This window comes from Saimiri boliviensis, chromosome 14 (genome assembly GCF_048565385.1).
Source record: "Saimiri boliviensis isolate mSaiBol1 chromosome 14, mSaiBol1.pri, whole genome shotgun sequence".
NCBI classification, from domain to species: domain Eukaryota; kingdom Metazoa; phylum Chordata; class Mammalia; order Primates; family Cebidae; genus Saimiri; species Saimiri boliviensis.
The window spans coordinates 66,909,103-66,934,656 of NC_133462.1; the positions used below are offsets into that span (position 1 = coordinate 66,909,103).

The window sequence follows — 25,554 nt, forward strand, 5'->3', positions numbered from 1 at the left end:
ATGTTTTATTCTCTCCTGCTGTGATTTCCAAACATATTCTGGGTCCCATAGTGTACTACTTTTAGAGACATGCTCTTTCAAATCATTCTTTCATTTCCTCGCAAAATATTTTTAGAGTTTTCATCGAACAGCTTCTAGATGGTTGGAGTATATAATCTAGATGTTAAAATAGACAACAAAGACAAAAATTGAGTGAGAAACTTAATAGAAAAGTAAGTAATATAGCATGTTATATGTTAATTATATAGCTTTGGGGAAAAATTGATCAGCAAAATAGGCTGGGAATGGGAGGAACAATTTTAATGGCGTCTAAAAGGTGATATTTATTTTCTGTTTTTTTACATTACTTATGGGTTTTTGTTTTGTTTTGTTTTGTTTGAGACAGAGTCTCGCTCTGTCACCCAAGCTGGAGTTCAATGGCACAAACTCGGCTCACTGAAACCTCTGCCTCCCAGGTTCAAGTGATTCTCCCTGCCTGAGCCTCTCGAGGAGCTGGGATTACAGGAGCCCACCACCATGCCTGGCTAATTTTTGTATTTTTAATAGAGACAGGGTTTTTCCATGTTGGTCAGGCTGGTCTTGAGCTCCTGACCTCAGGTGATCTGCCCGCCTTGACCTCCCAAAGTGCCAGGAATACAGATGTGAGCCACTGTGCCTGGCCGCATTACTTGTTTTTACTTTGAATTTGTGTTTCTAATTTGTGGTCAGACAGTGAGGTTGGTGCCTCAAATATTCTTTCTACTCAATTCAATATGAGCAGGCTCAGTAGTGGAATAGCATAGTTATAGTTGGTTGCCAATGAGTGCATTTCAGTCTACTTTCTTCTGCTGAGTATAAAATTTTCCATATTCTCTCTCTGTAGGCTCTGAATTGTTATGGAAATGAAGAAATTTTTTTTCTAGCTGCTTTTCTTAGTTGTCTTTGGAAGTTGTCTTGTTGATTTCTTGCTAAAACCCTGGGTTCCAGCATTTGGTTTTCTAATAGACTAAATTTAGGATAAAGGGTGTAATCTGAGATAGTCATCATAGTTGTGAAGAGAAGGGTCCATATTTAGTGCAAGGGTGGGCCTTCTCATAATTGTCATTTTTGTGGTCGTACTTCACGTCAAGATCAAATGAGAAAGTGTGCATCTTCTCTGTCTCCCAGACCCTAGAATCCTTTTTTTAAATTAAAACCTAGGAATTTCTAACAAGTATGAAACAGGTAAGTAGATCTATTTGTGTATGTGCTATGCATGTGTGTATCTGTGTATGTGTATCTGTGGTGGGGCAGAAGTGGAAGTGTTTTGCTTCCAAGGGAAAGCTGCCTGTTTCTATAGGAGGGCAGGACTTTGAGGTCACACAGATCTGCCTTTGTACACTGGCTGGGCCACTTTTGATTTGCCCTTAACATGGTAAGCCTTGGTATCAGTGGCTTTTAAAATGTCATATGTCAGAAAAATTAAGGCATCAGATTGAAAGACTTGCCTTTTGTATGGTCTCTTGTGTAACAGTATTTAGCATGTGGTATGTGCCAGGTTTTGTTTTAAGTGTTTTACATATATTACAAAATTTCATCCCATAACAACCCTACAAGGTGATTGCTTCCATTATTCCCATTTTTGGAAAGTACACTGAGGCATTGAGAGTTTAAACAATGTGCCTAATCATGCAGCAAATACGTGGCATTGTGGTGTTTTAAGCCCACAGAGCCTAACTTGTAGTGTTAGTACTGATAACCTCTTAACTCTGGCTCTAGTGGCCAGGGAGCCAGACCTGTATTGAATTACATGTTGAAGAATGTTGGGTATCTATCTATGTTTTTCCATAAATTTTGAGTGAACTGATGATATATGTTCACCTTTGCTGCTAATGGTTTAGGGAGTTAGTTCTAAGTCTCTACCTTTTTAAGTGGAAGGGCTATGCCATTGTTGCCTTGGAAAACACTTTCAACAAGTAAAAATTGTCACCTTTGGAAAATTACTGTCTACAAGTAATTTGCAAAAAATCAGTGTGAAAACACTGAACTATATCTCCGATGTATCTCCCAACACTTAGTTTACTTGTAAATACTGAATTAAGTCAAATTTTTCTACCTCTACCATGTGTAAGAAAACCTTGTATGATATTTATGCTAAATGACATTGCTCTTTTGATGCTGAGGGTATAGTTTTTAAAAATGTAAACATACAACCTTTACTTATTTTCTAATGTGTATCTTTTTTAAACTAAGATACACAAATCAATTATTTTGAAGATATTTGTCAAAATAAAAGTGTACATGGGAGCTGAATCCCATACCAGAGATGAATTTTTAAAATGCGAATGGATGTTACATTAAATTGAGTTTAACTGATGCCCCTTAGTGGTTTTAGTGATATAGCCTTTCATCTAAATGACCTAACTTTAGCTGTCATCATTCAAATTCAGTATTGTATAGTTACACATCTTTCAGATGGGTTGGCTGTCAACTTGCTTTCTCACTCCTGTCTGAGACAGTAGTTGATAAGTTTTAAATTGCTACTCCAAGGTAGTAGTCAAGGCATGGTTAGTTCCTTACACCCTCACTTCAAGTAAATTATATTCAGTATGACAGCCAGTACTTGAAAACTGAGTTTTATCTCTTCAATCTATTCTGCCTTATTGCCAACAATATTTTATTTTTTTGGCCTCAGTTTTCCATATTTGTGTATTGATGAAGTTAGAATTCTGTTGGCTGTGTCTATGCTTACGTTTTATGATTTTGCTTAAAAACATCAGAGGCTTTACCTCATCCATTCATGGTTTATATTGTGCATATAAAAAATAATAGGCCATCTTAAACAAGATACTGTTGAGCAATTCTTTGAGGGATGTCAAAGCTAATGCTTTCAAAGTAACAGGCTTTGCTGTCGTAAAATTATTTTGTCACTTACTAATGAAGGATTAAATATTCTGATAGCTGCTAATATCTGCCTGGCTAGGAGAATGAAATGTGAACAGTAATTTAGAGCACTTCATTTCACAGATTATTTGACTGGATATCAAATAGTTGCTTTCTATTTTTGCATATTCTGCAAAGAGAAGAGTATGAAAACAGAATTTTTGACTTAACCCCTTCTTACTTGAAATATGTTTCAGGAGGGAAAGTGCCATCATCGTTGGCATCACTATGATTGCCACCATTATTTTTTATTGACATCAGACACTTATTCTGAGCTTCAGTGGTAGTACCTGAGCTATGCTTGGTGACTATAAAAGTGACTTTAGCTGGCTGATACTTATGGACTACTTACTACGTGCCATGCTTCGTGCTAAGTTCTTTATGTTCATTATATTATGTATTCTTATTCCTGTTTTACGTATGGGGAAATGGAGGCACAGAGAAGTGTAGTAACTTTCTCAGTGACAGAGTATCAAAGCGAGGATTCAAACCAGGACATCTGGGCTCTAGAGCCTGAAGTCTTAACTGCTATGCTACTTGAAAAAAATTTTGAATAAATCTATTTGCAATTGAGAAAAATTATTGTGAATCAAAGATAGCATGATTTCCCGGCACTTTAGATTACTTCTGTTCACCAAGATCCAACTTTCTAAAATTAAAAAAAAAATCTGTTATGTGTAATGTATTATTTTAGGACAATTTGATGACAAAGAAATTGCATAATTCTATCAGTTTACTGCTATAGTAGAGTTTTATTTGTTGATTTTATGGTTTATTGTTTGAGGCCAAGTCTGGTCAGGAATACACCACCAAATTATATTGGAAAAATCTTTTAACAGTACTTTTAAAAGTATGATTTCCAGAAAATGCTTTGTGATAAAAGCTCAGATTCCTGATTTATGATCCCTTTCAATATGCAGGAAAACTTAAGTTATTCCCATTTTGTGCTAAGAAATATTTCTTCCTTTCCTTAATGCTGCTGAATTATTTTTCTTCTCATTTTGGAATAAGAGGAGAATCAGATCATCAGTATTTAAATAGCACATGAATTTACAAACATTGACAGAAATATAATTTTATTATGCCTTGAACAGTTCACTCTTGATTGGCTTGAGCTTCAGATAAAATAGTTGGCCAACATTTAGTGCTCATGATTTATTTAAAAAAAATGCATATCTTTAAATACTCGAAATTCAGAGCAGTTAAATACTCTCATTCTGAGACATATGTGGAGACTGAGAAGGACTATGAGATCAGTATGCATTTCCAATGTATCAGGAAACATTTGGGGAAGTTGGGAAACAATTTGTAGGTAGATTATTATTGTTCTTTGGCAAAATTTCTTTTCAAAGGAATAGCCCCTCAACGTTTAGCTGCAATTCTAGATTATATGAATGTATCTTGTGACCAAAAAATGTTTGGTGGAAGCTTATTCAAAAAGTAACATAAGAAACCTGTAACTTCCTATAGATTTTGAAATTTACAATTGTCATGTAGGATTTTATTATGTAAGTTACAACTAAAAATAGCAAGGGAGCCATCTTGTGAAATACTGTTTGAACTGCAGGCACAGTTGTTTCTGGGCCAAGAGGAAGTTCGATCATTTAAAGTTGACACAGTGTCAAAACAACCCTTTGATTTAGTTACTTGAATTGATGCATTTGTTTTGATGCACCTATATATACATTATTTTTCAGTCTCACAAGGTAAAACAGTGCATCTTTGCAGAATGGCTTGTCCCAAACCAGATTTATATGTTGTGATGTAACTGAGAAAAACACTAAGTTTGAAGCCTTCATCCCAAACACTTGCTCCAAGCAACTGAATTAATAGTTTGAATCTCAGCTTTAATATTTAACAATTGTTTGACTTTGTACACATTACTTCACTTCAGTAGATCTCGCTTTCCACATTCGGAGAGTGGGGATAGCTAGTTGTACTTAAACCTTATAGGATTGTTGAGCAAGTTTAAATTAGTGTACACATGAAGGGATTAGCATGGTGCCTGATATGCAGTGAGACAGTGAGTGTTCAAGAAATAGTCGCAATTACCCTTTTTATGGGTAAAGAAAATTATTTTATTGTTGATAATGAAAATATAGTAATATAGTAATGTCATAGCAGTCTAGAAGAGATAAACCTAATCAAAATTGTTGTATGTACCAAGAGACAGAGGCAGATTTACGTCCAGGCTGAAGGTTAAGACTCCTCATATGTATAGGCCTTCTTTTTAATTTTTATTATTTTCTTTCCTACAGAGCCTTATATAGCTCGAGACCCACAAACCCTGCATCTATGATATAGATCGTCACATCTATGTGAATCAGAATCACTTCCATAGATACTTTTAAAGGCACACGTAGCATCCTCCCTTCCCAGTAAAAGACAATAATTTAGTTTTTCTGAGGTGGGTTTTTAAAGTTCCATACATGATTTTGCTATGGATCTTTGGTTTAAAACTAGTGTTATAGAGGAAAAGTGTACAAAGTGTGAAAGTTCTAAAATGAACAGATCTTATCACCAAGATACTGTTTTATAATTAGAATCATATTTTTCTGGAACCATATTTCTTCTTCAGTGTTTGGTTAGGTTATTTCCTCAGATGGCATAACAGTAGCTTTGACTCGCTTTTCTGAAAACATGAGATGTAGCCTGGTGCAGTGGCTTGTGCCCGTAATCTTAGCACTTTGAGAAGCTGAAGCAGGTGGATCACCTGAGGTCAGGAGTTCGAGACCAGCCTGGCCAACATGGTGAAACTCTGTCTCTACTAACAAAAACACAAACGTTAGCGGGGCGTGGTGGCAGGTGCCTGTAATTCCAGCTACACAGGAGGCTGAGACAGGAGAATTGCTTGAACCCAGGAAACAGAAGTTGCAGTGAGCCAAGATTGCACTCCAGCCTGGGCGACAGAGTGAGACTCTGTCTCAAAAACAAAAACAAACAAACAAACAAACAAAAGCACAAGATGGGAGTGTCATTTCCCTTTGATTTCTGAAAGCCTTGCTTTTCTTCTTAGGTTGATAATTAAGGGCATCTCCTAAATGTATGTTGCTCTTTTTTTCTCATCCCACTTTCAGTTCTTTTTCCCTGTATTATTAATGTTGTTTTTCTGCCTCTAAATTAATTTAAATTTTTTTTGTATTCAAATGATATTAAATTTTTTAAAATTTTCTTTTCCTTTCTTTTCTTTCTCCTCCTCCTCATTCTCCTCTTCCTCCTCCTCCTCCTCCTCCTCCTCCTCCTCCTCCTCCTCCTCCAACTCCTCCTCCTCCTCCTTCTTCTTTATTCTTTTTTTTTTGGCAGGGTCTTGCTCTGTTGTCCAGGTTGGAGGTGCAGTGGTAGGATCATGGCTCACTGCAGCCTCAACTTCCTGGGCTCAAGCCATCCTCTCACATCAGCCTCTTGAGTTGCTGGGACTACAGGTACATGTAGTATTCTTTTTCTCAGGGATGGGTTTTCACCATGTTGCCTAGGCTGGTCTTGAACTCCTGGGCTCAAGTGATCCACCTGCCTCCACCTCTCAAAGTGCTGAGATTGCAGGCATGACCCACCACACCTGTACATTAATTATTTTAGGGGTGTTTTAAATATCACCCTTTTTTGTATTATGTATCAATAATTTTGCTTTTTCTTGACAGTCCAGAATAAAATAAAATTCAGTACAAATAATTAGAACAGTAGAACTGTCTAGATCTGAACATGTCTATTTAATTAAAATATGCACTATTAATGAAAACCTATAGATCATTCTTTTCAATTCAACATTTTTTCTTGAATAGCTGCTCTGAGCAAATCTCTATACAAGATATATCAAGGAAAGAAAAACAGTTACTGGGGAATCTCTGTTCCCAGCAAGTTTATGATTAAGAAGAGAGACAAAAGCCTGTAATGAAATGACAAGAGTTCACGTTAGAGTAATACATAGTTCCTTTAATGGCAGAAAAGTACCATGTATGTTGAAAGAAGGCAAGATCACAGCTGGTTGAAAGGGTAAGGAATGACTGTGTGTGAAAGTGGTGTGAGGTGGGAGGAAAGGACAGACAGGATTTCAACACGATAATTGAAGGGCCACCCTTGTGTCAGCTAGAAGGAGCAAACAACATAAAAATGAAGGAATCAGAAAAGTTCAGCTTATTTTTCTCAGCGAGTAATGATGACTGAAGTTTCTAAAAGGTAGAGAGCAATTGTACACCAGGGAGTCTTGGCACATGAGGAGTGATGATTTATACTGAGAGATTTTGGAACTATTAAGGGTTTTGAAACTACAGAATATCAAAACTGAAGCTGCGCTTTAGAAAGAGTTAGTTATTAGGAGATGGATTTGTGTGAGGAAAAACACAGACAGGCTGTTTTAACGCTTTGAGGTAGTAGCAATGGAATGGTTAAGAAGCAGGGAAGAAGGGAAGGGCGGTGGTGATGAGGAGGTCTGCCTCATTGTCTGCGAAACCTGCTGCTGTCTGAGGATGACGTAGATTCGAGAGCTCTGGCCCGGTGGTGACAACTTATGTTATTTAAACATAACAAGGTGGTGGTGGTAGAGGTCATGAGTGTTCAGGAAAAGGAAAAGATTAAGGTATTGCCCAGAGTTAGGAGACTTCCTTGGCACATCTGTCAATGGGGATAGGGGTGCTGGAGAAGAGACAGTCTTCCGTGAAAAGACAGTTTATGAAGAAAGTGTTGTAATGCAACCCAAGAGGTGTTAAAGAAAAAGGTCACTAACAGAGAATGGCAAGACAAAGTGAGTCATGACCACAGTTACCTGCTAGCCATTCACTAAGGTCAACACTCTGAATTACTAAAAAGAGGAAGATGAAATAAGCTAGCATCATTATTTTTAAAGGAAAAGTACTAGTCCAAAGTCAACTCAATAAATATGAAGTACAGATAAAACCCATGTGCAAAAGAGATTTTGAAAGATAATTCAGGGAGTCACCAGTGGGATATCTTCATATAGCATGTTTCTTAACCCAGATTTCAGTGAAAGCCACATTGAAAAGCTGGCTGAGAATTAGGTCCACGCTCGGAAACTTTATCAGATACTCTTGGAAACCTCAACATTTAAGATGAGAGACTGCCTGAGTAGAATGCAGAGAAGGCTACCACGAAGTATAGACTGTAGGAAGATAGCTCCAGGAAGCACTTAGGTTTTGTTTAGATAGCCATACCAGGGGTACCATGATGACCATACCAGGGGTACCATGATGACTAAACATGGCGCCTGACCTTACAGAACTTCTAATTAATTATAGAATGAATTATGATAATCTAGTAAGATTAGTCTTAGTAGAGGGAACCCTGTATGCAGGAGGAGTTCATATTCAGTCTAGGGATTATGTATTGAGAGTTTAAAGACGGTTTCTTAGAGAATTGATATCTAACCCAAGTAACAAACAAGTAATTCTTAGGCATGCAAGAGCAGCAGGGATGGGAGAATGTGCATTTGAGGCAAGGGAAGTAACATAATCAGAGGGACCAATAGGGAAGTATTTTGGTTTGGTTAACTTACCTGTATCCTATTTGTTATCTTATTTGTATTTTGCCTGTTGCTTATTTCACATATTTTTTTTCTCCAAAAGAGTAATCAATTTTTCCATCACCGTTAATTGTTTAATTTCCAACTTGTTTGTGATGTTTTTAAATGTAATGATACATTTTTAAATTAGTATGCATTATTCCTGACCTTATTCTGTTCATTTCTGCTTCATTTCATCCCATTCTGCAGTAGCTCAAGCACTTCTCTAAAGTTCTTGCATATGACTTAAAACAATTACTTTTAGGTGATTTTCATATTTCTCTTAAAATCATGAATAAATATTTTTCCATTTCACTTAGTACATTTGAGATAATGCTAAAATATTACAATAATGTTGTTTTCCATATTTTAATCATGCATTCAGCTATTTTACTGAGCTTTTCTTTATTCATCTTCCAATTTTCTTTATTTAATTATTTTCTTTTTTTCTTATTTATTTATTTATTTATTTATTTTTTGAGATGGAGTTTCGCTCTTGTTGCCCAGGCTAGAGTGCAATGGCACGATCTCGGCTCACCGCAACCTCCGCCTCCTAATTTTCAATATTCTCCTTTATTTACTAGGTATTTAATTCCACCCACAGCTAATATATTTGTCTTCTTCTTTAAAATAATTATTTTTAAAAATTTCTTTACTGTCATTATACCTGCTAGAACTTTCAGAATAATAATAAAAATAGTTGTAAATTTAGGATATTATTTTTCCTGATTTTAAGAGAATTCATCCAATTGTACTTTAATATTAAATATGATATTAAATGCTTTGAGAGATATTCTTTGTCATGATAAAATAATTTTATATTTCTGGCTTTTAAAGAAATAAAATAATTGGTACAGAGTATTGTCCAATGTCTTCTTCATCTATAAATGTAATATATTTATAGGTATTCTTTTCTCTCTCTTTTTGTGCTACTGGCTAATATTTTAAATATGTAGACGTGTCTAGAGAGAAAAATATTGCACATCTACCTTTACCAGATGTTAACATTGCTTCATGCAGTTTTTGTTGTTATTGTTGTTGAATAAAACACAATATAGACAGTTGAAGGCCCTTCCTAGTCTCACTGGATTGATCACTCTTATTCATTGGTTAGTTAATACTCCTAATTTTGGTAGAATCTCATGGTTGCAAATATGTTTACTTCTGTTTCTGAGCTCTTTATTCTTTTGGATTGGTCAGCCTCTCTCTGTTCAGTACCCTGTCCAAGACCACATTGTCTTAACCATATTACTTTTTAATTGCTAATATGAATCTTCTTATGTAGGGTATTTTTTAATGTCATTATTTTTTGTCCATTTTTTTAAACATTTTTAGATGATCTTTATATAAGTTCATGAAGTTCCACTGAAAACAATTTCACAATATTTACTGTAATGTGCATTATATTTATGCATAAATTTGATAAAAATTGATGCCTCTTTATTTCTCCAGGTCTTTTTGCATGCCATTCATTTTGGAACTTTTGTTTGTAATTTTATCCCTAGAATACTTTCATATTATTATATTTATTCTGTAAATTTTTGTTGCTATTGAGGATTTTTTGTTTTGTATTATATTTGTGATGGTTATTTCTGGGAGTATAGGAATGCTGTAGTGTGTGGAATAAGAGCCCAGGCATTTTAGCCTAACAATACTTACCTTACTCATTGAATGTCTCTGTCTTTTTAGCTCTTGCCCATTAGTTCAGACCATCTTATGAAATTATTTTCATTTACAGTAATCCCTCTTCTAAGTGTTAATTGTGTTTATTTTTCTAACCATTTGATTTATTCATGGACTTTTTGTTTAGAGGCTTATGCTGAGAAGGAAGGCTTTTGTTCCCCTCTTTTTTCATGCTCCTTTAACTCCTCATTCCTCATTTATCCTTAGGTCCTTGCAGAATTCCCTGATACAGTACATTAACATTTTTTGTCCCAGTGTGGAGTTACTTGAAGGTGTCTTGAATTTGTTCTACCGTCAGTGCCTAAATGCTGCATATTGAGAGCCATGTGGCCTCTACGTAGATAGAACACTTGAGTAGACCTAACTTAGGGATAAATGATGATGGAGGTAAAGAAAATGAGACATATGGCACTACCAGAAAATGCACAACTGATAAAAGAGAAATGCAAACAGTTTCCTCTCCACTTCCTAGTTGGCTTGCCCTTGAGTTCCAGAGATCACAGTAAACAGGAGCCCAAAATGATACTGTCCAAGCTGTTTAAGTGCAGTGTTTTAATCAGAACCTTTCTCATGTGCATGCTGTCTTCCCTGGTTTTCAGTGTAGTAAATCTTTGTCTATTTGTGTGCCTTCATTAGTGGCATAAAGAAAAGCCAGTGGGTAGCATATTTAGTTGATTTTATTATTAATTTGGAAAATTTTGTATCAGCGTTTTCTTCATCTGTGTTTCCTCAATATCTAGCATGGTGATTGGCAAGTAGTATTCAATGAAAATTTTTTAACTAAACAGAAATGATACTGATTGCTGGAGTGATATTTGATTGCTTCATTTTTATGTATAGCTTAGTACTTTATGATATAGAGATAATATAATAGTATGCATTTTTTTTTTCTTATCTAAAATTTCTTTCTATGAGATTGGGGTAATAGAGATCTGCCTCTTACATTTTCAGTCAGAATTACTTACATGTTTTTAAAAATGTGTTAAATTCTAGAAGAGTCTATACCAATGCAATTTTAATTTATTATTGTTTTTATCATTACTGTTGTCAATAAATGTAACAATAAACAACTGCCTCCACATTTGAAGCTGGCTAGGGGATTCAAGATTTTCAGGAACAGCCTATTAGTCAAAGAGAACTCTTCAATCCAGAGTACGTAAACTGCAGCCAACAAGTCTAAACAGTTTAACTTTGTTACTTCATTTCAGTAAGTCTCACACAGAGGGAGAAAGGCTGCTATTATCCAAAAGTGTTGCTTATTACAAGTTTAGCCTGACATCTTTCAATGGAGGTGAACTTGTTTGTAAAAGTCAGCTATTTGATAGGCTTTCATTAAATATCCCAAGCAAACATAAACAAGAATGTATGTGGGGTTCGTCAATTTATCATTATGGCATCTGAAATTTCTCAGTAACTAGGTATATTCTTAAGTCATGATCCAAGATTTAAATAACTGTGGTGGAAAGCTAAATGAGGAGAATATCTCAAATCACAAGTGCAAACATGATGGATTTGGGCCATCTTCAGTCCTGAAAAAAAAAAAAAATGAAAGCTTACCTTTTTGATCAAAAAGAGTCATGGAAGGACAAATTACAGAGACGTCTGGTTCTTTCTTTGGCCTTTGCATTGTTATATATCTACATTTTTTTTCTCTGACATCTTTTTTCAAAAATTTAATTAAAATTTTAAATTTTTTTACTTTAAGTTCTGGGATACATGTGCAGAACGTGCAGGTGTATTACATAGGTATACGTGTGCCATGGTGGTTTGCTGCATCTATTGACCCATTCTCTAAGTTTTCGTGTGCCATGGTGGTTTGCTGCATCTATTGACCCATTCTCTAAGTTCCCTCCCCATGCCCCCCACGCTCCAACAGGCCCTGGTGTGTGTTGTTCCCCTCCCTTGTGTCCATGTGTCATCATTGTTCAACTTGCATTTATGAGCGAGAACATGCGGTGTTTGGTTTTCTGTTTCTGTGTTAGTTTGCTGAGAATGATGGCTTCCAGCTTCATCCATATCCCTGCAAAGGACGTGATCTAATTTCTTTCTATGGCCGCATAGTTTCCATGGTGTGTATGTACCACATTTTCTTTATCCAGTCTATCACTGACAAGCATGTGGGTTGGTTCCATGACTTTGCTATGGTAAATAGCACTGCATTAAACATAGGTGTGCAAGTGTCTTTATAGTAGAATGATTTATATCCTTTTGGGTGTATACCCAGTAATGGGATTGCTGGGTCAAATTCTTGAGGAATCGCCACGCTGTCTTCCACAGTGGTTGAACTAATTTACATTCCCACCAGCAGTGTAAAAGTGTTCCTATTTCTCCACAGCCTCTCCAGCATCTATTGTTTCTTGACTTTTTAATAGTTATCATTCTGACTAGCATGAGATAGCATCTCATTGGGCTTTTGATTTGCATTTCTCTAATGATCAGTGATACTAAGCTTTTTTTCATAGGTTTGTTGGCTGCAAAAATGTCTTCTTTTGAGAAGTGTCTGGTCACATCTTTTGCCCACTTTTTGACAGGATTGTTTGTTTTTTGTTGTTGTTGTAAATTTGGTTAAGTTCCTTTTAGATTCTGGATATTAGACTTTTGTCAAATGGGTCAGTTACAAAAATCTTCTCCCATTGTGTAGGTTGCCTGTTCACTCTGATGATAGTTTCTTTTGTTGTGAAGAAGCTCTTTAGTTTAATTAGATCTCATTTGTTAATTTTGGCTTTTGTTACTATTGCTTTTGGTGTTTTTGTCTTGAAATCTTTGCCCATGCCTACGTCCTGAATGGTATTGCCTAGGTTTTCTTCTAGGATTTTTATGGTTTTGAGTTTTACATTTAAGTCTTTAATCCATGTTGGGTTAATTTTTATAAGTTGTAAAGAAGGGGTCCAGTTTCAGTTTTCTGCATATGACTAGCCAGTTTCCCAGGACCTATTGAATCTATTGAAAGGATCTATTGAATAGGAGATCCTTTCCCCATTGCTTGTTTTTGTCAGGTTTGTCGAAGATCTGATGGTTCTAGATGTGTGGTATTATTTCTGAGGTTTCTCGTCTGTTCCATTGGCCTATATGTTTGTTTTGGTACCAACAGTTATATTTTATGTAGTCATATTTATCCTTTGTTTTCTTTATGGCTCTTCCCTTGTAGTTATATTAAAGAATTGTTCTCTTGTCCTTTCTTCATAATATTTTATAGTCGTTTTTAAATATTTGATGATTTAATCTGTCTTATAATATTTAGTGTGTAATAGACATAGTTTATTTAGAAGTAGCCTAGAACTTACCTCATCACTATTTAGTGAATATTCAACTCTCTTTAAATTACTTAGAATATTGTATTTATGAAATATGAAATTCATTTACATACTGGAGTCCTTTTTATGCTTTATGATGTTTTCATTCATTAATTTGCCTCATAATCTTAATTTTTAAAACTGTAGATAACATCTTTATAATTTTGAAGCAGCATATACCTCCTATTAGTGTCCTTTTAAATATTTATTGACTGTTAGTATTCATTTTATTCCAGATGAATTTCTAAATAATTTCATTAAATTATATAATTTTTTAAAACTATGGATTTTCATTGCAAAGATAGTAAATTTGTTACTTATTCAGGGAGAGATTTAATTTTTTTTAGTGAATTTCCATAAAGAAACATTGTATTTCACTAAGTTTTTCTTTTTCTGTACCCTCTCTCTAAAGTATATTGAGGTGTTTTTATTTGCATCAATTAGTCAATAATATATATTGATTGTCAGTTGTGCAGTAGTTAATAAGGAAGTACTCATGCAAAGTTCTTTAATGCAGTAGTAAATAAGGAAGTACTCATGCAAAGTTTTATAATTTTTACAATTATAAAAAATTACTTGTGTATATATATGTATAGATATATTATAGGTAGTCTGTATGTGTGTGTGTGTGTGTGTGTGTGTGTGTGTGTGTGTGTATGTGTGTAATGTAATCAATCAGTCTCTATACTCAGGAGCTCAAATTCGAGTGGGGAAGATAGACATTAAAATAGATCGTTGAAAATAATTATATAATTACAAAGTGTTATTAAATTGCTGTCCAGTTGGGACTTTTTAGCCAGGAGCAGCATATGCAGGCCTCCTGTTAGATGATCCACCTACCACTTGCAGTGGAATTCATGATAGCTGTCCATGGAATGCCTTTCCTTGAAAGCAATGTGAAAAAGAGATACTAACTTTTTTGTGTGATGTACTCATGTAAATGTTAAAGGCTTTAGCTTGGTGTCCATCCAGCTCTTTGGCACAGACTGCCTATAGTCCCCTGCATTTGACTCTTACTCTGTAATGTGTTGGTATGTTAGCTGGTTGATGGGGAAAAAGACCTAAAATTACAGAGCTTGCCAATTTCTGTAGTACACATATTTCTACTGTATTAGTCCATTCTCACACAGCTATAATGAACTACCTGAGACTGGGTAATTTAGGAAGAAAAGAGGTTTAATTGACTCACAAGGATGCAGGCTTAACAGGAAGCATGACTGGGAGGCCTCGGGATACTTACAGTCATAGCAGAAGGTGAAGGAAAGCAAGCGCGTCTTACCATGGCACAACAGGAAAGAGAGAGAGAAGGGGAAAGTGCCACACACTTTTAAACCATCAGATCTCATTGGAACTTAGTATCACAAGAACAGCAAGGGCAATGTCCACCCCCATGGTTCAGTCTCTCCCACAAGGCCCCACCTCTGACACTTGGGGATTACAATTGGAGATGAGATTTGGGTGGGGACACAGAGCCAAACCATATCATTTATTATAGATAATTTCAAGCTACCATGCAGAATTCCTTCAAAGATTTCTCTAGCTGCCATTATACTGAGCTTTAAGGCTGAATCTGTCTCAGAGGAAGCATCACTCATGGAGCGACCACTCCCCAGGGCACAAAGAGAAGTGACCTAGCAGTTTTCTGAACACAAAGGGCATGATTAGAGCTCCCCTAAACAGCCGCCAATTCAGCTGCAGTATACCATTAAACCCCTTCTCCCTACCTGATCCAAAATTCTGTCCTTTGGCCACTGCCCTTCTGCACCTCCCTGATGATTATGACTCATTAATCTGCAATCTTCTGTATTCTTTAAGCTCTTTGGAAGCCAGAATGACTGCCATTCCTTCCACTCTCTTGTTATTGCATATATTATGCCATAAACTGAAAGCTTTACTTTCCCTCAAGGGAAACATTTTGAGTGTGAATACCTTATTTTAAGAGTTAAAACAAAATTGAATACTTTTTTGCCTGATTTTCTTCTTGCTGTAATAGTACTATTTTATTAAGGCAATAAGGATGCTGCTGATTGACCAGGGAAGGGGCTGGGAGTCCAGACAATCAAAAATATTAATAGTTTAGAAAGCTCAGTCTACCTTACTGCTTACAGTCAATGGACATCTTTTATCTGATGCTCGTAAATCCACTAACAATATCACATCATTGAACTCGTGTCTGTATTCATTGGTTAGAATCTGTGGTGCATCTGTGGAGGGAAGTCTACCCTTTTTTTTTTTTTTTTTTTTTTTGAGATGGAGTCTCACTCTGTCGCCAGGCTGGAGTATAGTGGTGCAATCTCAGCTCACTGCAACCTCTGTCTCCCGGGTTCAAGCAATTCTCCTGCCTCAGCCTCCCGAGTAGCTGGGACTACAGGCATGTGCCACCATGCCAATTTTTGTATTTTTTAGTATAGATGGGGTTTCACTATGTTGGCCAGGACGGTCTCGATCTCTTGACCTCGTGTTCTGCCCACCTTGGCCTCCAAAAGTGCTGATTACAGGCATGAGCCACCACACCTGGCCAGGAAGTTTACTTTTATTGTACACAGGGAAGAGAGGGAAGAAAGCATCAGGAAGCCTCCTCTAAAGAACTACCTGATACTGTCACCAGGAGAATGTTTGCAGGAGCTCTAAGCAAGCCCTTTGCATTGAAAAACTGCTAGGCCACCTTTTTTTTTATGCCATGGGGAGTATCATTCTGTGAGGGATGCCTCCTCTGAGACACAGATTCAGCCTTAGAGTTCAGTACAATGGCAGCTAAAGAAATATTTGAAAAGAGAAGAAGAGAATGTTCAGAGAAGGGTTCTGTCAGGATCCCTCACTCTTCCTCCCTTAGGTCTCTCTTCTGTTTTCTGTCATAGAGATAATAAAATGAAATACAGATATTCCACAAGGGACTTGTCTCCATTTTGTGGTCAGTGAAAGGTAGATCGGCTATCCTAACATCTAGAATTCTCTTTGGTTTTGGTGATGTAAATAGGCTTCCCGAGGATATTCTTTGACAGATTTTCTGAAGATGTTCCATAGTGGCCTCCAGGCTAAATCTGAGTCACTGATTGATGAAAACTTGGAGTTCTCATTTCTTATGCTCTTTTAACTTGCATGGGATAGATCAAATTAAGTCCTCTTGACAGCTAGGCTTTTATTATTAAAACAGTAAGTCCTATTTCTAGCAATGCCACTGTGAGGATAAAAATAAAATCAAAAGTTGTGTCTTTTATTTATTTTTTCCCTGATCCTTCCTGGAGGTAGGTTATTTCTCATGAATGTGACTCTAAAACCATTTGTCATCTTAGAGGTAGGTTACTTCTTGTGAATATGACTCTAAAGACGTATGTCATCTTATGCAAAAAATAAAAATAAAAAAAAGAATCGGATAAAATAGGATAACTCAGATGCCTGCCCTATGCCAGGCCACATAGTTAGGGACCTAGAGAAGGCAGTACAGGACAGTGTTGGATCTTAGCAGGACTCTGAGATAATCAGCAAACCCATGTCAAAATAGTGCACCCTGCTGACTTGGCAAGTCCTTCAAGTTTTTGGTACTCAGTTTGTTGATGTTAGAATAGAGGATGGGTTTGAGGTTGTTGAGTTCTAGAGTTCTATTCTCAGATCATGTACAGAAATGGTTCACTCTCCCAAGTAGGTCAGTTGAACATTTCCTGACTTCTTAAACTTTGGGATGAGCTTTTTTTCCCTTAAATTACCTTGATGCAAGCTTTCTTGGCTTGCCCTGAAGAATCATTTGCACATATTGCTCTGCTGTAGAATATTCCAAGGCATTAGTAGATAACAGCGAATAAGAGACAAATGTGTTAAGTGTGAAGACTCCTTACATCAGAGCCCATGGTCCTGCCAGCCCTTCCTAGGTTTCAGGGTGCCGGTCATGGCAGACTCTTCATCTTAACTCTAGGCTTCCTCCTGTCCTCCAGGGCTCTCAGCCTCTCCTTGTCCTCTAAGCACAGCATATAGGAACTTCTGGATTCTTTATAACTTACGGAAATTTCTGAAGCTGTGTTCCATTGAGGAGACACTGTGGGGACAAGAACTTTACTTGCATCTTCTCTGATTCTTTCTTTCCCCTACTGGGATCTACTGGGAACAGAAAGGGGATGGTTATAGGCTTTTTTTCTACTACCTAAAATAGAAAAGCACATGTTTAAAGAAGAATATTCTTGCTATATATGTAATACAATTTGGGAGTGTTTTAAAGGATTATCTTATTTACTATCCTATTGTTTTGTTTCCCTTCATGTTTTCTTTTCTAGCACTGTTTGCATTTTTGTTTTTTCCTGATACTATAACTAGTACACAAAAGTTTGAAGAGCATAATACTTACATACTCTTATTCTTAAGGTATTTCCCCACAAATAACTTATTAATTGCAAAGGAAAAGAATAGTAACTTTTCAGTACTGAAACCCTGAAGACCTACCATAGCCAAGTTCTCAACGTCAGGATCATCATTAATAGGACAAGTTAATATCATATTCCCGGATGTGATGCACTGAGAAGGATGTGGTATTTCGGCCCCAAATGCGTAACTTCAGCCCATTTGTGAGGCAGTATCAGACAGATTTAAATCGAGGAATATTTTACAAAATAACTGCCCTCTATTCTTCAAAAACATAAAAGTTACAAAACATGAAAGAAGGTTTATGCACTACTCTGGGATATTAAAGGACACTAAAGAGATATGCCAACTAAATACAATGTGCACTCTTGAATTGGATCCTAGAATAGGGAAAAGTCTAAAGGACGTTAGTAAGACAGTTGGAAGAATTTGAATGTAGACTGTAGTATAGACGATAATACTGTATTAATGTTCACTTTCCCAAGTGTGATTATTATACTGTAGTTACTTAAGAGAAAGCCCTGTTTTTCTTAAGAAATAACACAGCAGAGAAGTCAAGGATAAAATGGCCTGATGTCTACAGCTTACTATAAAATGGCTTGGAAAAAAGAAATGTCTGTATGTGGAGAGAGTGAGAAAGCAAAGTGGAAAAATATGAACATGTACAGGAAGCATATGCAGGAGTTCTGTGTACAATTATACCTCTTCTGTCAGTTAAAGATATTTTGAAAATAAAAGGTAAAACAGAAAAGAAAGGAAACAGTCTTCAGGAGCACAGGTCTATTGTGTGGCTTCTCCTTCCACTGCTCCATGGAAATGACCACTTCTGATGTCATTGATGCCCAATGTGTCGCTAACTCGTTAGACATTCTTCAGTGATGATCTTATTTGACCTTTCAGAAATAGCTGGCAATGTTCATCATTCTCTTTTTAACTTGCTCTTCCTGTGACTTTCCTAACAATTCTCTTCCCTTTATCTTTTTATAACCATTCTCTTTGAGGACCCTTTTTGACAGCTCTACACTTTAAGTGTTGGTGCTTTTGGGGATTCTGTCCTAGGCTCTCTTTTTTCTAAGTCCATATGTTCTTCCTGGGTCTTTTATCTACCCCATAATTTGTAGATCTAGTTCATATCACTCTTGGGTTTCAGACTTACACATGCCATATTCAGTGGATCTCTCCTTTGGTTATTCCTCTGGCATATCAACATCAATCTGTTCCAAATTTGTTATCTTCCTTACTTCTTCGATCCTGCCTTTGGCTTCCCTCAGACCTGGTCATTTTTCATTTGTGTCTGTCTCAGAGAAATGTTGCCAAGGTCATCTATTATTCATACCAGAACCTGACTTGACACTTCTTTATTCTTGCCCTTCTATAAACATCTTCCTCTTTATAGCCAGAATAAACATGTAACAGGATCCATCTAAAAGTCTTGCATTAGTCATTCAGACTACATGACAGAGCGCCAACTATTGAGCATGGATATGATTCTTCATCATGCAGCCTTAGTTTTCTTTTCTTCCTTTATCTGCTGCCACTCTCACACACTCTCTTTTTTATCTGTCTAAAATTCTTTCAGTTTCTCAAAGGTGCTGAATTACCTTTTTATTTTTCCTCCAAGACTTTACATGTGTTGTTCCTTAGCCTTATCATGAACCCTACTTATTTCTGCCACCTGGGTAACTTCTTTTTTTGATGGGGCTTGCTCTTTTTTTTTTTTAAATTTAATTATACTTTAAGTTCTGGGATACATGTGCAGAACGTGCAGGTTTGTTACATAGGTATACACGTGCCATGGTGGTTTGCTGTACCCATCAACCTGTCATCTACATTAGGCATTTCTCCTGATGCTATCCCTCTGCTAGATCCTGATCCCCTGACAAGCCCTAGTATGTGATGTTCCCCTCCCTGTGTCCATGTGTTCTCATTGTTCAACTCCCACTCTAGAGTGAGAACATGTGGTGTTTGGTTTTCTGTTTCTGTGTTAGTTTGCTGAGGATGATGGTTTCCAGCTTCATCCATGTCCCTGCAGAGGACATGAACTCATCCTTTTATGGCTGCATAGTATTCCGTGGTGTATATGTGCCACATTTTTTTTATCCAGTCTATCATTGATGGGCATTTGGGTTGGTTCCAAGTCTTTGCTATTGTAAAAAGTGCAATAATGAACATACATGTGCATGTCTTTATAATAGAATGATTTATAATCCTTTGGGTATATACCCAGTAATGGGATTCATGGATCAAATGGTATTTCTGGTTCTAGATTCTTGAGGAATTGCCACACTGTCTTCCACAATGGTTGAACTAATTTATACTTCCACCAACAGTGTAAGAGTGTTCCTGTTTTTCCACATCCTCTTCAGCATTTGTTGTTTCCTGACTTATTAATAATGGCCATTCTAACTGCCATGAGATGGTATCTCATTGTGGTTTTGATTTGCATTTCTCTAATGACCACTGATGATGAGCTTTTTTTCATATGTTTGTTGGCTGCATAAATGTCTTCTTTTGTGAATTGTCTGTTAATATCCTTTGCCACTTTTTGATAGGGTTGTTTGCTTTCTTGTAAATTTGTTTAAGTTCCATGTAGATTCTGGATATTAGCCCTTCGTCAGATGGATAGATTGCAAAATATTTTTCCCATTCTGTAGGTTGCCTATTCACTCTGATGATAGTTTCTTTTGTTATGCAGAAGCTTTTAGTTTAATTAGATCCCATTTGTCAATTTTGGCTTTTGTTGCCATCGCTTTTGGTGTTTTGGTCATGAAGTCTTTGCCTATGCCTATGTCCTGAATGGCATTGCCTAGGTTTTCTTTTAGGATTTTTATGGTTTTAGGTCTTACATTTAACTCTTTAATCCATCTTGAGTTAATTTTTGTGTAAGGTATAAGGAAGGGGTCCAGTGTCAGTTTTCTGCATGTGGCTGGCCAGTTTCCCCGCCACCATTTATTAAATAGAAATCCTTCCCCATTGCCTTTTTTCTTTCTTTCTTTTTTTTTTTTTTTTTTCTTTTTGGTCAGGTTTGTCAAATGTCCAATGGCTGTAAATGTGTGGCATTATTTCTGAGGCCTCTGTTCTGTTGCAGTGGTCTATATATCTGTTTTGGTATCAGGACCATGGTGTTTTGGTTACTGTAGCCTTGTAGTATAGTTTGAAGTCAGGTAGAATGATGCCTCCAACTTTGTTCTTTTTGCTTAGGATTGTCTTGGCTATACGGGCTCTTTTTTGGTTCTATTTGATATTTATTTATTTATTTATTTATTTATTTATTTTTGAGACGCAGTTTCGCTCTTGTTACCCAGGCTGGAGTGCAATGGCGCGATCTCGGCTTACCGCAACCTCCGCCTCCTGGGTTCAAGCAATTCTCCTGCCTCAGCCTCCTGAGTAGCTGGGATTACAGGCATGTGCCACCATGCCCAGCTAATTTTTTTGTATTTTTAGTAGAGACAGGGTTTCACCATGTTGACCAGGATGGTCTCGATCTCTTGACCTCGTGATCCACCCGCCTCGGCCTCCCAAAGTGCTGGGATTACAGGTTTGAGCCACCGCGCCCGGCCCTATTTGATATTTAAAGTAGTTTTTTTCTAATTCTGTGAAGAAAGTCAGTGGTAGCTTGATGGGGATAGCACTGGATCTATAAATTACTTTGGGCAGTATGGCCATTTTTACGATGTTGATGATTCCTGTTCATGAGCATGGACTGTTTTTCCATTTGTTTGTGTTCTCTCTTATTTCCTTGAGTAGTGGTTTGCAGTTCTCCTTGAAGAGGTCCTTCTAATCTCTTGTAAGTTGTATGCATAGACTTTATTCTCTTTGTAGCAATTCTGAATGGGAGTTCAGTCATGATTCAGCACTCTATTACTGGTGTATAGGATGCTTGCTATTTTTGCACATTGATTTTTTATCCTGAGACTTTGCTGCAGTTGCTTATCAGCTTAAGATTTTGGGCTTAGATGATGGGGTTTTCTAAATATATAATCATGTCATCTACAAACAGAGACAATTTGACTTCCTCTCTCTTTATTTGAATACCCTTTATTTCATTCTCTTGCCTGATTGCCCTGGCCAGAACTTCCAATACTATGTTGAATAGGAGTGGTAAGAGAGGGCATCCTTGTCTTGTGCTGGTTTTCAAAGGGAATGCTTCCAGCTTTTGCCCATTCAGTATGATGTTGGCTGTGGGTTTGTCGTAAAGAGCTCTTATAATTTTAAGAAACATTCCATCTATACCTGGTTTATTGAGTTTTTAGCAAGAGGGGGTGTTGAATTTTACCAAAGGCCATTCATTTCTGCATCTATTGAGATAATCATGTGGTTTTTATAATTGGTTCCGTTTATGTGATGGATTACATTTATTGATTTGTGTATGTTGAAACAGCCTCGCATCCCAGGGGTGAAGCCCACTTGATCATGGTAGATAAACTTTTTGAAGTGCTGCTGGATTCAGTTTGCCAGTATTTCATTGAGGATTTTTGCATTGATGTTCATCAGGGATATTGACCTGAAATTTTCTTTTCTTCTTGTTTCTCTGCCAGGTTTTGGTATCAGGATGATGCTGGCCTCATAAAATGAGTTAGGGAGGAGTTGCTCTTTTTCTTTTGTTTGGAATAATTTCAGAAGGAATGGTACCAACTCCTCTTTGTACCTCTGGTAGAATTCGGCTGTGAATCCATCTTGTCCTGGGCTTCTTTTTGATTGGCAGGCTATTAATTACTGCCTCAATTTCAGAACTTGTTATTTATCTACTCAGGGATTTGACTTCTTTTTGGTTTAGTCTTGGGATGGTGTAAGTGTCCAGGAATTTATCCATTTCTTCTAAATTTTCTAGTTTATTTGCATAGAGGTCTTTATAGTGTTTTCTAGTGGTAGTTTGTGTTTCGATGAGATCAGTGGTGATCTCTTTTTTATCATTTTTATTGTGTCTATTTGATTCTTCTTTCTTTTTTATTAGTTTAGCTAGCCATCTATCTATTTGTTAATCTTTTCAAAAAACCAGCTCCTCGATTCACTGATTTTTTGAAGGTTTTTTTTGTGTCCCTATCTCCTTCAGTTCTGCTCCGGTCTATTTCTTGTGTTCTGTTAGCATTTGAATTTGTTTGCTCATGTTTCTCTAGTTCTTTTAATTGTAATGTTAGGCTGTCAATTTTAGATCTTTCCCACTTTCTCCTGTGGGCATTTGGTTCTATAAATTTCCCTCTAAACACTGCTTTAGCTGTGTCCCAGAGATTCTGTTATGTTGTGTCTTTGTTCTCATTGGTTTCAAAGAACCTATTTATTTCAACCTTAATTTCACTATTTACGCTACCTGGGTGACTTCTACTAAGATTCAGCTCACAACTTCAGGGCCACTTATTGTGTGCAGCATGTCTCATTCTTAAATCTTGTGCATCAAGAACATTCTGTACTTTCGTAGCACACACTTACCACACGTTTGTGTCAGTCTCCTGCATGTGTCCACACTGGATTGTCAACTTGAGAGATTATGTCTGTGTACTTCACAGCTGCAGCCCTAAGTGCTTAGCAGAGTGCCTGGCAAATAGTATGTCCTTAATAAAATATTTTGAATGTATAAATGAATAATTGTAATCCATGGAAAAAGCAGATATTAGAAAACCTACTTTTGTTATGCATGTTTATTTGCCCACTGATTCATAACTACTTTGTATTATAAGGAATCCTAGAAGACCATCAGGCCAAAGTATGAAATATTGCAAGTCACTATATGGCTTCTTTCTGACTCTCATAGTCATTTACTCTGTTTTGGCTGAAGTTACTTTAGCATGAGTTCACTTTCCATAGTTTGCACAAATTGCCTTTTTTCTTTTCCTTGAAGCATCAGAATAGGTGTGTTTCCTTTTCCGAGTTTTAATCATTCACATAGTTGGGATCAGCTAGCCTGCCTGTTTTTACTCTTACCCTTCTTTTTTTCAGCACAAACACCTCCAATCCATTCAACTTTTATATGCGAGAAGTTGCCTTAGTATAGAGCATGCTGTTTAGCCAATGTCCCTTATAAAGAATGGCATTCATAACTTGACAAAACATTCAGAACACAGTGGAAGAACAATGTGTAATCATGACTGCATTAACCTGGCTATTAAATAGTTTGCATACTGATGAGGCATAATACATTGATCCTCTAATCTTTGCTTCTACCAATGTTACTGTTAATAGTGATTATAATAATTATCAGTATATCTAACATATATTGAGCACATATCGTATAATAGACTAAGCACGTTTCACATAGTACCTTATTTGGTACTTAAAACTCAATGAAGTATGTAATAACAATATGCCCTTTTAACAGATGAGGAAATAATTTGCTCAAGGTCACATAACTAAGGAATAATGGTTCTAGGAGTGGCTATAATATACTGCTAAACTCTTACTAGGTTTTGTCTTGACTGATATTTTTCAATCAGTTAATTTTAGGCTCCAAAGTAAAATGAGTTTAAACAACATGATGTATGATTACCTCATTGCAAACCTGTAGATTTTCTGTTAGATAATCGATATCTAACATCTTAAAAGACTTTGGTAAATTTAGAGATTGAATTCCTTGTTTATATAAACATGCCTTTACCTCACATCACCAAAAAGTTGCATTGAGATGACAGAAACATAGAAAAATAATTTTTAAAAATTTCCATGTTGTGTTCGAGGGCATGGAAAGTATTGTGAGAGACACAACAAGAGTGGATTTTTAACCCAGACATATATGTGTATACAGTACTTCTGCTGTTAACAGTAAGTGAAGTTGAGATACTTGAATAGTAACAAGTAGATGTCCTTGCACAAAACTTGAAAGGCTTCCAGATCTTCAGCACTTTAAAGAAGTTTAATAATTTTAAGTTTTTAAATATTGCTTTTTGGTAAAAACTTGAATACAAAGATTTTAAAGTTGCTATTAACTTTAATCTTTAAATAACTTAAGCATGTCTAAATACTCTTAAATTAAGGCAATATACTCTTCTTAGTGTGTTCTGAATGATAAAAGCTTTATAGTAAACAGGATTATCAGCAATAGAGAGCTAGAAGTAAGTTGAATGTACTAAAAGCAATTGCAACCAAAGCCAAAATTGACAAATGAGATCTAATTAAACCAAAGAGCTTCTTCACAACAAAAGAACTATCATCAGAGTGAACAGGCAACCTACAGAATGGGAGAAAATTCTTCCAATCTACCCATTTGACAGAAGTCTAATATCCAGAATCTACAAGGAATTTAAATAAATTTATAACAACAACAACAACAACAACAACAACAACAACAACAAAAACCCCTCAAAAAGTGGGCAAAGGATATGCACAGATACTTCTCAAAAGAAGACATTTATGTGGCCAACAAACATATGAAAAAAAGCTCAGTATCACTGATCATTAGAGAAATGCAAATCAAAAGCACAATGAGATACCATCTCACACTAGTCAGAATAGCTATTATTAAAAAGTCAAGAAACAATAGATGGTAGCAAGGCTGTGGAGAAATAGGAACACTTTTACACTGTTGGTGGAAATCTAAATTAGTTCAACCATTGTAGAAGACAGCGTGGTGATTCCTCAAGGATGTAGAAACAGAAATACCATTTGACCCAGCAATCCCATTACTGGGTATCTACCTAAGGAATATAAATCATTCTACTATAAAAACACTTGCACACGTACGTTTATTGCAGCACTATTTACAATATTAAAGTAATGAAACCAACCCAAATGCCCAACAATGATAGACTGGATAAAGAAAATGTGGTATATATACACCATGGAATACTATGCAGCCATAAAAAGGAATGAGATCATGTCCTTTGC

General features: G+C 36.4%; 1 protein-coding gene across 4 annotated transcripts in view; it reads left to right on the forward strand.

The window, feature by feature from the left end:
• KCNK2 (potassium two pore domain channel subfamily K member 2) overlaps positions 1-25,554 on the forward strand; it is a 221,630-nt gene that overhangs the window by 125,875 nt on the left and 70,201 nt on the right. The gene's annotated exons all lie outside the window — the stretch shown is intronic.